Source organism: Arvicanthis niloticus, chromosome X, assembly GCF_011762505.2.
Source record: "Arvicanthis niloticus isolate mArvNil1 chromosome X, mArvNil1.pat.X, whole genome shotgun sequence".
Classification (NCBI taxonomy): Eukaryota; Metazoa; Chordata; class Mammalia; order Rodentia; family Muridae; genus Arvicanthis; species Arvicanthis niloticus.
In genome coordinates, this window is record NC_047679.1 from 5809746 (window position 1) to 5825144 (window position 15399).

Genomic DNA, 15399 nt, shown 5'->3' on the forward strand with positions numbered 1-15399 from the left:
ATAAAATAAATATATGCTATTCCCAGATCTCAGTTCCCAAATGAAGGCATAGTGATGGCAAAGCAAGTTCTATAATTTCATGTGCTTTCTGAAAATTAACAATGCTCTGAAACATTAGAACACACCAGGAACAAAGAAAGAAAATGGCATTTTATTTAGTGATTTTATAAAACATAAAGGATCCTAAAGGAAGCAGACATATAATGTAGCAAAGAGTTTCCACTATGTAAAATCCAGTTAGGACTGTCACATGATCTACATAGAACTGAGGATAACTCCATATTTGTCAAATGATTTAGCTAAGTAGACTCTTACTCCACATTAGAGACTACTGATCAATACATGTTCTACCTAAGTGTTTATTGAAAATAATGCTAGCACAGCCTTTCTTAATAGTGTGTACTTGATAGAATTTCAAAGGAATTATTTTAAGAAGTCTCGGTTTTACAGATGACCGTGGATGCATGGGAAAGCTTGGTTAATCTTTCAACACACTGGTATTATATTTGATTTGAAACATGGAAACCATTTAAACTACAAGGAGTGCACAAAATGCGAACTAAATGATACTGGTGAAGAATTTCATGCAAGAAAGAGTTGAGGATGTTGCTCAGTGGTAGTGTTTCCTTACTATGCCAAGGAACATCCCCCTTGAAGAGGAATTATATGGAGCAAGTGTGATAATCCAATTTGAAGTGTGACAAAATCAATTATGTACTAAAATATTAGCAATAGTGATAACTTTAATTAAAAACACAATCAATTTTGTTTCAAACAGGCTTTCCTAATTTATATCCCAGGATGCAATTGCTTATCTAACTTTTATCCTAGTTTCACTGCTTCTCTGTCTAACATTTCTATTTCTTCCTCAGTTATTTTTGGTCCCAAAGTAAGAGATGTCCTTCCTCAAGTCAAGGCTAGCTTGTCACCTGGACTCCAGCCCTCCTTCTCCATTCCTGATCATGCATTCACTCCTTAACTGCTTCCTTTATAGCTCCACGTCAATGTGCTACATTAATGGCTGTGTGAAGGCTGGGGAAATACTTTAGTTTGTAAAAGTGTAAGTATGAGGATCTGAGTTCAATTTTCCAAGACCCATGTAAAAAGTCCAGCATGGAGTTGTGATTCCATTTCTAGGGAAACAGGCTGGCAGATTCTGAGGCTGGCTAACCACCTAGTCTAAGCCAATTGGCAAGTTATAGAATATATATATATTGAGATCACCCAGACCCCAAAAGATAAATGAGTGTCTTAGCATCAAGTCTTTTGTTTGGGGTGTTTAACTTGGAGTTCATGTGGAATCTAGAAAACTAGAAATAGGCCATTGTCAGAGATGCATTTAAAAAGCAGGGATAATATAATATAGGTAAAATGCCATTAGAGAAGGGAGATCCTGGGGACAGATGATTTTCAACAAATAGTGAAGTAATGAGGATGGAGGACTCAGGGTGAGGAGAAAGGTTAAGCAAAATATGTATGGAGAAGCTACTTGGTAAACCAGAACCAATAGGCCACTAGCATTTCCTCAAAGCTTGTCTGCTCACAAAAGCAACAGGTGCACCTGCAGCAAATTTTAAAAACATATTCAAAATAATTGAAAGAGAATTTATGAGACATAAATAATTTGAGCTCTGTGGCACCTTTCTTTTGAGACTATATATTTTATTTTAAAAATTGCACATCATTCCTTTATTATACCGATCTGGAACAGACTTAGTTGTTATACCCAAACAAGTTCTGAACCCACACCGCAGGGTTAAGCATCTGGAACATGATTCAGACAGTGAAAGACAAAAACTTGGACATGATCAAGGGGCACTTCACCTCAACAAAACAAGGCAAAGGGATCCAAACACAGCAAGAGGTGCAAGGAGTTTGTCTCATTTGATAAGGGGAATGGCTTATTTTCTGGCCACCATATAGGACTGTTTCAATAGTCATTAGCAACCTCAGAGTTGCTTTTGAATATATATATTTTTTAAAAAAGTAAATGTAACATAAACTTGACAAGATTGATCCCAACCTTCTAGGGCCAGCAGCTCCTTTAGGGTCAGAGAGAAAGTAGGGTCTTGTAAGTCACCAAGAGGTTACTTTCACTTTCCACTGGAATGACTATGCCCTCAGTTAACTAATTGTGGGAAGAGTGCAGGACAGGTTCCAGGGGCAAATCTGGACCGCAGCTTCCCCTCATTGGTCATATCACAGCACAGTTTCTCCCTGAGGTCTTAAAAACTATAATTACTATCTCTCAACTCTCCTGGTACAGGGAGTCGTACCTGGATGTGGACCAAGAACCTGCACCCCCAGAGGTGTTATTCTGACTAGAATTCTATGAAGGGAGTGGGTACAGGGGAAAAAAATCCTAAAATAAAAATGAGAGTCACAGGTCCCCATCTGCAGCTACAACTTAAACTTAAGATCCTAAAGATGTAGTCACTGTGGCAGGTGCTGGGGAGGATGCAGGCGGCAGGAACAGGCAGAGAGGGTGTCCGAAGAGGAGTCTGCCTCCTCGCCTTCATGTCTTCACCTTGCCCTGAGCAGCCACAGCTTCCATGGCTTTATGCATGGTCTCCTCATCCCCCAGGAACTCTGTGGACTTGATGGGCTTCAAGTTCCTGTCCAATTCATAGATGATGGGAATGCCCGTTGTTAGGTTCTGCTCCATGATGGCCTCTCCTGAGAGACCCTCCAGATGCTTGAGGATGCCCCGAATGCTCTTGCCATAGGCAGCAATCAAGACCCTTTTCCCCTCCTTGATCTAAGGGATAATTTCTTCATTCCAGAAGGGCAGTGCTCTGGCATTAGTATCCTTCAGGCTCTCACAGGAGGATAGCTAGTCCTCGGTAAGGTCTGCTTACCTGTGATCCTTGCTGATGTTGATGATCAGGCTTCATTGGAGGTGGTGGAACATCATAAGATTGGCTCCAAATCTTTACCTGTGCCTCACCACGCTTATCAGTAGCAGTTTCTGCTTTACTGAGACCTGTTAGACCTCCATAGTGTCACTCATTGAGACGCAAGTCCTGATCACTGGCAACCACATCTGGTGAATGGCATCCAGGACTGTCCTGAGGGTCCAGATTGCTCTCTTCTGCACAGAGGTGAGGCACATGTCAAATTCATAGCCAACATGTCGCAAGGCCTGCCCCGCCGCTCTTTGCCTCCTCGTGGCCGCTGGGCTCAGGTAAGAGTCATACCAACCGCTGAAGCAGTTTTCCAGGTTCCAGGCGCTCTCGCCATGCCGGATCAGCACCAGCTTGTAGGCAGCCATTGGTGACAGGCAGAGGATGAGGCAGCAATGTTTTCGTAGTAAGACTTTAATTGTAGAATGCTCATTTTTTTTAAATGTGGCAATGGTTTTACAGGAACCTTTTAATGCATGCCATTTATTGTACGCCAGCTATGTTTCAAATGGGCTGTTCTTAAAAATGCAAACAATAAAAGGAGTAGATGTTATTTAAAGTTACAATTAAGAAAACACATATTGAAAACTTGAATCTGTTAGAATTAAAAGAAAACCTTGGACACAGAATGCATTGAAAAAGAAGAGTGACAGGAAATAAAAGCCATGCTATAAATAGTTTTCTATTTAGCTTCTCCTTGCACAGGCACTTTGCCATGCCACTTAAAATTCTCTAACACATGTACTGTTTGGTCTGTATCACAGATACTAAAACTCTGCGAAGCAGATAACCTCAATTTCCCAATCATTGGATAATAATTTACTTTCAACTAAAATTGTTGCAAATAAGCATATTATTAACATCCTTGTGCACATATTACACTGTACATCTAGCTAGCTGAGTGGAAGAAGATCAGTCCATGTTAACCTCAGTCATTTATCTAAAAGGTTAGGCCAGTCTATTCAGTTACTTGCTGTGGGTACAAACAATTTTTCCACTCTACTGTCATCATCTTTGTACATTTTTTAAAAATCTCTTTTTCTATTAGTAAAATAGCATCTTATTTTTCTCCTTGGATTTTATTACTAAGGAGCTCATGTACGACTCAGATAGGATGAGTTCATCTGTCCATTACTGTCTATATCATGGTCCATCTTTCTTTTTTTAAGTTGAAGCTATTTTTATTATTTTATATACTATTACTTTTCAAATTCATAAGCTTTATTATCTAAAAAAAAGCAAGGAAATAAAAACATTATATATTAAATTAACTAGACCCCAAGTATATACAGCTCAATGAATTTTTATACACTATTAGAATAGATATTTGGGATAGAAGCTGTGATGTTTCACATCAAGTCTTACACTTTCAGTATCCAATAAAATTTACATACTTATCTACTACTCAAAAAACTGTGACATAATTAGAACTAGAAAACTAATTAGTTTTATATCCTTTTTTCATAACTCATGTCTGTTACCTCAATTTAGTCTTTCCTTGTCACCTTATATTTAGCTTTTCTTGTTCTCTTTTCTTCATGTTATACTATACCCATATGTACATTTATTTACATATATACATATACTTTGGGATAGATTCTTCATATTAAAGATAGCATATGGTGTTTTATTTCTGTGATTGTGTGATCTCACTTAATATTATGTATTCTAAGTACATTCATCTTTCTTTAGAGTTGACTAGTATTCATATATATATTGACATACACACATATATATGAATATATATATATATATATATATATATACCACAATTTCATAGTTCATTTTATTTTCATCTGTTGATAGACAATGAGATGGATTCCAAGTCTTTGCTGTGATGAATAAAGCAGCAATAAACATAGAGGCACAAATATATCTATGTTAGGGTATGGAATTCTCTAAGTATATACTCAGTAGTGAAATAGCTGGGTTATATGGTAATTTTTAATTTCTTGAGAAGTCGTCAAACTGATTTCCCAAATGGCTATACAGCAATATTTACAGTTCCACAAACAGTGAATAACGGGCCATTTCACAGCCCATTTTTTTTAATGGAGACATTAGTACCTTGGTTGCTGGTTGATTGTATTTTCTCTCCTGCTCCAGAATTATTTATTCAACAATATTTCATTTACATCTGTTTCAGTGTAGCTTCAATATCTATTTGTGTATTTGTTCATTTAATACAAATAAGCATTTACTCTCTTTCAATGCTTTCAAGGATGTGAAATACTTTGCAAACTAAAGATCAGTTCAAAATTATTTTTTTATTTTTGAGGTTTTTTTATAGTCATATTTAAGCTCAAGCCATCTGAAATATAGTTTGCTGAATAATATGGAAATGTAACACTGTTTTTCCAAATAATGTTTTCAATACTTTTGTTGAATATATAATCTCTTCTCGTTAGTCTTCGATAGTTCACCTAGTATATACTGAGCTATTTCACACTAAGATCTGTTGAGGGCTGTCTTAGGGTTTCCATTGCTGTGAAGAGACATCATTATCATAGTGGTAGGAAGCATTGCAGAATCCAGGCAGCCATTGCACTGGAGGAGCTGAGAGTTCTTTATCTTGTTCTGAATGTAACCAGTAGGAGACTGACCTCCAGATAGCTAGGAGGAGGATCTCAAATCCCACACCTGCAGTGATACACTTCCTCCAACAAGGGCACACCCACTTTAACAAGGCCACACCTCCTAATAGTGCTAATCCCTGGGCCAATCAAATCACCACAAGTCTATTTGTTCTGTCATCTTGATTACTATATATTTCTGGTCATAATTATACCATAATTTTAAAATTATTGGCATTTGATAAGAAAGTCATTTTAACTCTCCATGCCTTTGTTGCTGGTAGTTATAAAAAAAAAAAAAAATCACGCTAAACTGGCTAGGCATTGGCAACATCGGTCTCCCCCAATCCCAAGGTTCCTGCAGCTAGCTTGCTGCTGGGCCACTCACACTTCCCAGGCCATCCACCCACTGTGGCTAGCCTGCAGAAAGCCAGCTATCACTAGCTCAGATCCCCTTTGCCCTGTAAAATGATAACATCAGATATCTGTAATATATCAGTCAGATTTATGAAGGTAAATCTCCAACCCCAAAATGCCTAAGCAAAGAACACAAATTCAATTGATATAAATTCATGCTGCACACCTAGATCCGGCAAATGTACCCTACATTATTCTTTGTTTTTTCCATCTATGAAATCCCTAGCTACTTGCAGCTTGTTCAGGTCATGTGGCTCTGGTTCATCTTCCTTTTCTTCCATCATCTCTCCATCTTCTGTCTCTCTCCATATCTCTCTGTGTCTCACTCCTCCCCCTCTCTAAAACTTTCATCTTTGCCTTTCCTTCCACTGCCCAATGAATTCTCTAGCTTTATCTGCTGATAAATATTTCACCTGACCTTACCTGAGTATGGGCACCTCTTTTAATGGAGACATCAATCCACAACATGCCTTCACACTTCACAACATTATTTGTTCATTTATTTTGAGAATGAACTTCTAATAGTCCAAAGAAAAATCTACTCAGATTTAACAGTTGCATTACTCCCAGTTTATAGGAAGGAATGAGTGAAAACGACTTCTAACTCATGGTAGAAGTGGAAAGCTTCCTTCTCTCCAAAGAAATCGAGGAAAGACAAAAGAACAATTAAATTTAAATCAGAAGAAATGTTCCAAGGGAATCACACCATACAGACACTGGCCAGGGTTGGGGTGAGGATGCTGAAAGTGATGAAGACTGTTACCAGGTCTTGTCCTGAGATGTAGCTATGGAAATGAATTGAGACCCATTTCCAGCCCCCTTTGAATTGAGAAAGGCAGCATAGAAAGCCACAGAACAAGCTGGCCAGCAGGCACTGCTTCCCCCATTGAATTTGTCATGAGTATTTAAATTTCACATGAACACTATAAAGTTCTTCAAAGGAAGCCAAATTGAATAATGTTTTCTCGTGTCTGAATAATGATGGTGATGGTTGGAGGAAGTGTGTGTTGGAAGAGAAGGGTAAAGAGAAAAAGTAGGTGGTAAACATCTTGCTGCCCCTTGTGAATGTTGTTTAGACCTCATCACACAGAAGGTACCAAAGACCTATCATAGAAGTAGCAACAATCAAAAGGAGATTGCTGCCATGGCAGTTACTCGCCATAGGAACTTAGCGAGCTGGTTGGAGAGATTTCGAAGCTCTGGGTCAGTCTCCACGAGATGAGAACAAGGCTGGCCAGTGCCTGGCCAGAGATAGGATGGGTTGCATTTTTTAATATTTCACATTAAACTCCTTAATTATTTTCTTAGGGTAAATCCTAATGATAGAGTTGCTTGCTCTAATTGTAGACAATTCCCTTGGGATACCAAGGACCACCAATACATTTTAAAGCTTTTCCCATATGCTACAAATACTCTCTCAGTTTTCACATCCACCAAAAGCACAAAAGAATCTGGTTTTTCCACATTTTTGGCTAGTTTCTCCTTTTGGTTTCCCTGATAACACTTAGTGATATTGAAATGCATTTATTTGACTAAAAGAGAGTTGACATTTTTATCAGCTTATTGGTTATTTATAATACAAACACCACCTGTGTTGTGTACAGTCTGTTTCTATCTTTTCCTATTTGTCTTCTCGTACATAACATTTCTTAATATTTTGCAAAAGCTTTATATAACAACCATAGATTGTAAGTTCTTATGCCATGTATAAATTATTACAAGTCTTATTTCCAATTATTTATTGTTCATAATATTATTTTCTATGCCCACATTTTCAGGTGTGACCACATAAAATAAGTTTGCTTTATACCAGGAGTCATCAAACTTTTTCTGAAGAGAATCAGAGAATACATATTTTAGGCTTTTTCAGCCACTCCATATCTCAATTGTTCCTCTGTCTCCTTAGAGGAAAAGCAGCTGCCAACAGCATTTCAATTTCAATGACTGAATAGATCTAAATTTCACAATGAACCTCTGTTTTAATTCCATTGCTGCCATGCTTTCGAGATGATCTTCCAATACAAGCATAAATTGTTTTCTATACTCTATTTTTCTATTCTTTTCTATCTTCTTACTTCTGTGACTTTACTTTAAACATTTTGTTTTGATTAATTTATAATTAGCGGTGGTCATTTTTCCTCCAGTGTTTAGCCATCTGATTTAACCTCATTTATTTAACAATACATACTTTCCTGAGTTAACTGCAATCATTCCTAAATTTAAATAGATAAATAAATAAATAGGAACACGCATACTTGGATTTTAAAAACCCTGTTTATGTTCTTTTGGCTATTAATATGCTTTTAATTATCAAAGATTTTTAGAACACTTTCATGTCTAGCATTGTAATTCCAAAAGCCCGTACTCTTTTTTTATGACTTTGTTGTTGATTTTCTCCTAATTTTTCCAAATAGCTTTCACGCATTTTGTGAAATAATAATAAGTTTTACTATATTTTCATTGGAATGGCATTAACCACAGTCACAGGAAAATTGACAAGTCAATTCTATACACATAATGAAGGTTCTTTTTTATTAGTTTTTGTCTCATCCATTGACTTTATAATGAAGAAATACAGCGGGAAAAAATGTAGTTTAGAAATTCAAAATTAAGAACAGTATAGCACTGGATAGTAAAATTCAGGTGTTTATTTTTCTGAAGTATTACATTTACACACATTTATTATTATTATTAATGTTCAATTTTTACCAATGTTTTCTCTTCTTTGATAGCTACTGAGCTTAATTCTAATAGTAGCATGTGTAAGCTATTTTTGTATACAATTTAAGTTCACTTTACCTAGTTTGTATGAATGAAGAAATTATCTGCGTATCCACTGTGTGGCAGAAGTAATATAGTATAGTTTTGCTATACTTGACCCTCACTAACAAGTCTCATCATTCTTCCTTTTATATTAATAATATAATAAAACATTTAAATCCATCATCTTTTAAAATCATACAGTTTAATTGGAAAAATGACATTCTTATTTGATTTTATAATCAAATTTTCAAGTAATATATTGCCCTTCTAAAAGTCTACAGCTATTTCATAAAGGTTGTATCTAGTTGTGCTCTGTTGCAAAAGTCAGATCATGTCCTGAAACTTTCTTGTGAGTTTACTTAGTTGTCAAAACTGCTTATTTTTCTATATCTTCTATGTATTGTTTGTTTTCCCTTATTTAGAATATTTTATAGGCTCTGTTGCCATTTTTCTCTATTAATCTTAGTTATTTCTTCATCCTGAAGACTGCCCCTTGCTAGTAGCAACCCTTCACTTGTTTAAATAAAATTACATTTGCGTTCCTGTGTCCCTTGTACATATGTCTTCTTTCTGAATGAAAGAATTTTCTTGTACATGTAAGGGATACTACAGTCAGAGGCATCTAGAAGAGGCCAGACTGAAGCAGGCCATGAGGTATTAGGGACGGGGGAGAGCTAGAGGCAGGAGAAGAGGAGAGGGGACAAGTGGACCAAGATAAGAGCCAGGGACCAAGACAACCAAGAAAGCAAATGACCAAAATGATAGGTATCTGTGGGAAAGAGAAGCCCCTAACTGGAGAGATTTAGGGTAAGAGGGTGGGGTGAGAAGTGCTGGGAGGAGCCATGGGTATTGAGTGAGCCTAGAGACCAGCTTATGCTTTGGTTCTAAGGCACCACAGTTAGCCATTTGTCCAGGGTTTCTTTGGGACCTGACACTTCCTACCTGGTCTCCAGGTTCATGAAAACGTACAATTGTAGCAGGCATTGCTACCATGACTCTTCCTGCAATGGTCCTGTTTAAATGGCTGTGCTATCACTTTGTAGTCAGAAGATGTGCTGCCTCTTGTTCTATTCAGGAAAAAAGGAGATGCCTCAAATCCTGAACTCTTAGTGACTGAAGTGTCAACTATTTTTCAATCTTTTTTTGGAGTTTTTATTTGTGTCTGAACCCAGATCTAATCTTGGGACTCACTTTATTTTCTTCAAGACTGTGATAGTGTATGACCCACCAGTCTGATTTTGCTTTGTGGGAGCTTTATTTTTCCTCCACCCAGATCTTCTGTGGTGGATGTTGAGAGAAGTTTCTCTGGGGAATACTAACCAGGCAGCACTTTGAATAACAGCAGTAGCTAACAGTTATTGAGCACTCTGTTCCATCCAACCTTTTTTTTTTTTTTTTTTTCATTTAATCACCAAAACAACCTTCATTTAACCTAAGACAAATTTGCCAGAGGACATATATGCTAAGGACATATAGTTTAATATACAAGAATTTAAAAGCATTTGTAGAGTTCTAAACTATGTGCAATTCAAACAAATAAAGCATTTCCTCTTATAATACATCCCTAAATTAACCGATCTTTCTAATCTTCGATTAACTTTTTAAATGCTAGTATTTTCCTTTACTATCATGCTGAAATGATATATAATCTCAAAGTTAACTCTGAAATTATTTTTGCATTTGAAGAACATTTCATGCCATTCTCATTTAATTTATAGACAGTCAGAAATCAGAGACCCTTTAGGAGTCTTTAGTTGGAGACATTTTATTTCTCGCTGCCATTTTTTAACTGTATAGAAGAAAGGTCTTTTGTTTAATAAAATGGGGTAATATATCCTTTCAGACAGATACAGATATAAATGTTCACAATTGTAGAGGAGTATTTTCCATAAGCATTAAATTCATTAATAGAGGTTTAAAGAAAGCAAAATGTCTGAACACAATTTTTATCTGTTGTATTGTCTAGAAAACAGACTCTGGAATGGAGTATAGCATGCAAATGTTTTTCAGAGAATAGCATTTGGAGCAATACTTGCTACCATCTAAAGAACTAGCAGTGAGGGAGACTGCTATGGATAGGGGAAGCCACAACCTTCTCTGGCCAAGATCTATGAGAGGCTCTAGAGCCTTTGAAGTTGTCTCAAGTTGATCCATAAGAGTAGAATATTTACAGCTCTTCATCAATCACTAATTAGAAGTGGGCCCGCTGAGAAGGGAGGTGCCTTGCTAAGGACACTCTACAGCCCGAGGCAATCTCTGAAGTGGTTGACACTAAGGGCTGAAGTCTAATAGCACTGTTGGTGACTGTGGCAACCAATTTTCATTTAAGAAGGATCTGGGTAGATGAGTCTCTCAGTATCCTTGATGGCAATTTGCTGTGAAAAATCAATTATGTCTGAGGTGGCCAAACTGCCTCCTTGTATTTCCAATTACTTTAAGTCTTGCTGTAATTTTTTCAGTACTTTAAAAGTTCTAATAAAATGAAAATGTGAAGGGAATCCCTGCTTGCTAAGGGACTTGGCTACTAATTACCAAATAGAGGAGCATTTGGGAAGGAAAGAGAATTGACTCTCACTGGCCAGCACAGCCTGGAGGCTTTTCGCATCTTTAGTTTATGTAGTTTTATTTCGCCATCCTAACACTCTTTGGGTTTACATGCCAGCAAACACAAGCACACACAAATTACACACAGATGATAAATAGTATATCTAGAACGAGATCGCCATGAAACTGTTACCTCACTATGATGTTTCTTTTTGACAAATTGGCTGTGTTATCAAAGACATCACCTTCTTGGTTTTCAGAGCATTTGGACAAATAGTGACAGAGACTATGTTCAGGGAGCCTGGGCCAAGGCAGATGGTCTGGATAGTGCCCAGAATCACCCTAGGAGAGAACAAAGGCTTCCATGTTGTCCCTGGACAAAAGCATTAGATATAATCCTTTTCAGAAACCAATAAATGAAAGAAAATCTATTAAAATACCCCCTTCACAAGGCTCTTCAATGATTCAAGCATGCTGATGGATCTTGTGTGTTTTCAAGGAAACCAAATGTCAAGAACACACCAGCTAACCAATGCGTTGTAAGATCATTTGCTACATGCTTAAGCATCAGAGGAAACACAAAGAAATTGGAAGAGCACATGTTATTATTAAGATAATATTGGCTTCCTGTCTCAGAATAAAATCCAAATCCTTTGCCACTATGTTTGTCAGACTTTTTGATGCTGTGACAAAAACATGAAAAAAACAATGAAAAGAAAGACAGATTTATTTGGTCTCACAAATTCAATGGTTAAACTCCATACTGGCTGGCTGGCTACATTGTTTCTGGGCCTGTGGTAATGCAAAACATTATGGCAGAAGAATATGGTTAAGCAGAGCTGTTTATCACATGGCAACCAGGAAGCAGAAAGAAGCAATAGAAACACTTCACTCAAAATGATACCTCCAGCCACCCACTTCCTCCAATTAGGTTCCAACTTCCACAGTTGCATAACCTACCAATAGTCTGTCCCAATGAATCAACTGATTAACCCACCCATAAAGCCTGAGACCTTGCTATCTAATCATTTCTGGAACTGTCTTCACAGACACACTCAAGAGTATGCTTCCTTAATGTCCATATGAATTGGAAATCAATATTAACCACCATACACATGACATAATTACTGCCTTAATCTGCACCCAGTTTCTTTTATCTAGCCACATCTGTTTTCCCACAGCACAGTGAGTTTTCTATTCATCTAGTAATCTTTCCCCAAGCCACTGTGTAACTAATGTGCTCTCTTCCTCAAAGTGTCAGTTCAGAATTTTCTATTGCCTACTAGTCTTTCTTGTAGCTACAGGCATCTTCCATATGCTTTCTTTTCTTCACAGCACTTTATTTTTATGATGCTATTTTCATACCCCTATTTTGCCATTTTTCTCCCCTTAAAGAAACAAGCTAAATCGAAGTAGAAATGTTCCCCCAATATTTATGAGTGCTTTACATAAACTACACATTGACTAAACATTCATTAAATAAATAGAGCAGATAGGAGGCCTAGGTTTCATCCTTACTTCTATAAGATGTGAGAAATTGGAATGAAAATCACATCACATTGAATAGAAGCTTGCTTATCCAGAATAGTTGGTAAGAATTGGCAAACTATTTTCAAATTTATACCAAATTTACCTAATCACCAATTTTTGTAAATAAAACTTTATTATATGACAATCACTTTCAATTGCTTATGTATTATCTATGACTATATTCATGCCAGAGTTAAATAATGCTACAGATACTATGTAGTTCACAAAACTTAAAATATTTTTATATAGTCCTTTAAGAAAAAAGCCTATTGGTCTTTGGGGATAAAAGTGACAATCATAATATCTTGCCTAAACCCCCTCAGCAGTTTTCAGTGAGATAATGCATGCCAAAGATTTTTGTAGGGTGAAAAATTCTATTCATGCAAGGGATTAACTTATTAGATAGGAAGATGACTGCTATGAAAACTTTGCAAATCATCAGTTGAAAATGATGCAAAATAAAGACACTGAATTGTATTGCTCAGACTATTCCGTGTCCACATCAAAGTTTGAAATAATCTCTCTAGGTATAAGCCAGTCTTCCCGACTTGAATATCAGCTCAACTGTGGAGTAACAACTGTTTCACTAGCAGATGTACTTGAAATTAAAGTTATACTCCATTTATCAGCTATGTGCTTTTGGAACCTCACCAATCCTGCATTTTAGGTTCTCTACCTGCAAAATGGAACAGTAATACCAAAGTAAATATGCTATAGGATTGTTGTGAGGATCAAGCCGACTAAGCCTATTGCCACAATTCTAGACACAATCTAGAATCACCTGGGAAGGGTCTTCATGAGGGATATTACTAAGATCAGCTTGACCTGTGGGCACACCTGTAAGCCATTTTCTTAATTGTGATAATTAAGGTGGGAAGGCTTGCCCTGATGTGGATAGCAGCATTTCACAAACATGGCCCAAAAATAAATGAAAAGGAGACTGGGAGGTGAATATAAGCTTATATGCAACAATCCTCTGTCCTCTGCTGTTAGTTATGGATGTTATGGGACCAGATGCTTTTAAGTCCCTATTGCCTTAACTTCTCTGCTATGTTGAACTACAACCTGGAATTGAGAGCTAAAACAAGCCCTTTCTCCCCTTAGTTGCTTCTTGTTGGGGTATTTTGTCACCATAACAGAAAATAAAACATAAAGTAGGAAGTCTATGGAAAGTGGCAATACCTGGATCATTCTCAATATCATTAATGGGATTCTCTCTCACCATCATCACTGTCGTCATCGTATTCATCACCGCAGTTCTGCATCTGGAACTAATTTTGTATGTAAGGAAGTTAAGTTTTCATGCCTGAGTTTTTCTTCTATGGAGGGGTCAGTGGAGGATGCCACTTTTGTGTTATATTCATGGACTTTCTCCAATGCTGCACCATTTTCTTCCCACATGGCCTTGGGGTGTTGGTTTTATCCTTACCTCTATTTCCCTTTACTTCCTACATTGAATAGTCTACTAACATTTGTCTTCTGTGAATGAATGAATGATGTTGTGTTCTGGGGCTGTGTTTCATTGGCTCCCTAGCTCTTCTCTCAAATCTTGTGATAATGACACAGGTGGGCAGGTGACTTCAATAGACTCCGATGCCAGTCCAGCCTCTGCACAACATTCATGTTGTCTCCTAAAACAAAATCAGGATGTTTCTTTATAGCTCCTTGAGCTCTAATTCTGCCCTATGAGGTTGCAGTTATCTGTGGTCAATATGTGGTTTAAAAATTGCATATATTGCAGAGTTTTGTGACAACATCCATCTCCATCTGAAGCATGGCATTATTCATTTGATGAGAGTATCTATGGTGCATACACATGCACATGCTTATACATGTACAATATATAAAGAGAGACCAGTGCTATACATTGTTTCAAATCTCCACTGACTCTCTGAGAACATACCTCTTTATGTGTTGGGGAGTAACTACTGGAGTGAAATTTTTCCTGGTTTCGCATTAGCTATTATATGAGAACCTTCTAGGCCTATTACTTGCTCCACTTTAAGAATTTGTCTTCTACATGTCCTCTGATGGTACTCATACTACATAGCTCAATATTTTGCACCTATTTGCTGTTATCTCAAGCAGCCTGCACATAATTACCGATGATTAAGTTGTTTTTTATGCAGCATTATCTCAGCAGAAATCTGACCTAATATGTTACAGAAATTGTAACTGAATAACCAGACATTGAGCTAAAGCTTTCCCTTATTAATATAACATCTACATCATAATTTTATGCTAAAATAAAGTCCAGGTTTCAAAAGTCACAATAGAAGTATATATAGATAGGAAAGACATTCGAGTTGTCTTTGGGAAACATTTGCTATGTGGATCTCTACTTACAAGAGTAATTTTCCTTTAAAAAAAATACCATAACAAACTTACTATGGATAGTAAGTATGACTGGGAATCCAGAAGTATGGGAATCCAGAAGCAGTAAGCAGCAGGAGAAATAGCATTCAATAGCTAAGGTTGATTGAATGACTCTGAGTGGCAAGAACAGACTAATCACCAAGGGGGTATGAGAAGAGGAGGGCCCCAGACAGCAGGAAGACTAAGCTGAGCAGTGTCTTCTATGAGGATCAGAACCAGCTGAATCGCCTTAAGGAGGGCTAAGACCTCTACCTCGGTCCCAAGTCCGAGCAGCACAGTGCTCCCAAGTCAGG

At 37.2% G+C, this 15399-nt stretch overlaps 1 pseudogene across 1 annotated transcript in view; it reads right to left on the reverse strand.

Annotated features, from left to right (window-relative positions):
* Positions 1-1254: 1254 nt before the first annotated feature.
* LOC143435468 (phosphoglycerate mutase 1 pseudogene) overlaps positions 1255-15399 on the reverse strand; it is a 33426-nt pseudogene continuing 19281 nt past the window's right edge. The window contains exon 2 of the transcript XR_013105802.1: positions 1255-3421. The product of XR_013105802.1 is annotated as a phosphoglycerate mutase 1 pseudogene (transcript). The remainder of the gene's footprint in view (positions 3422-15399) is intronic.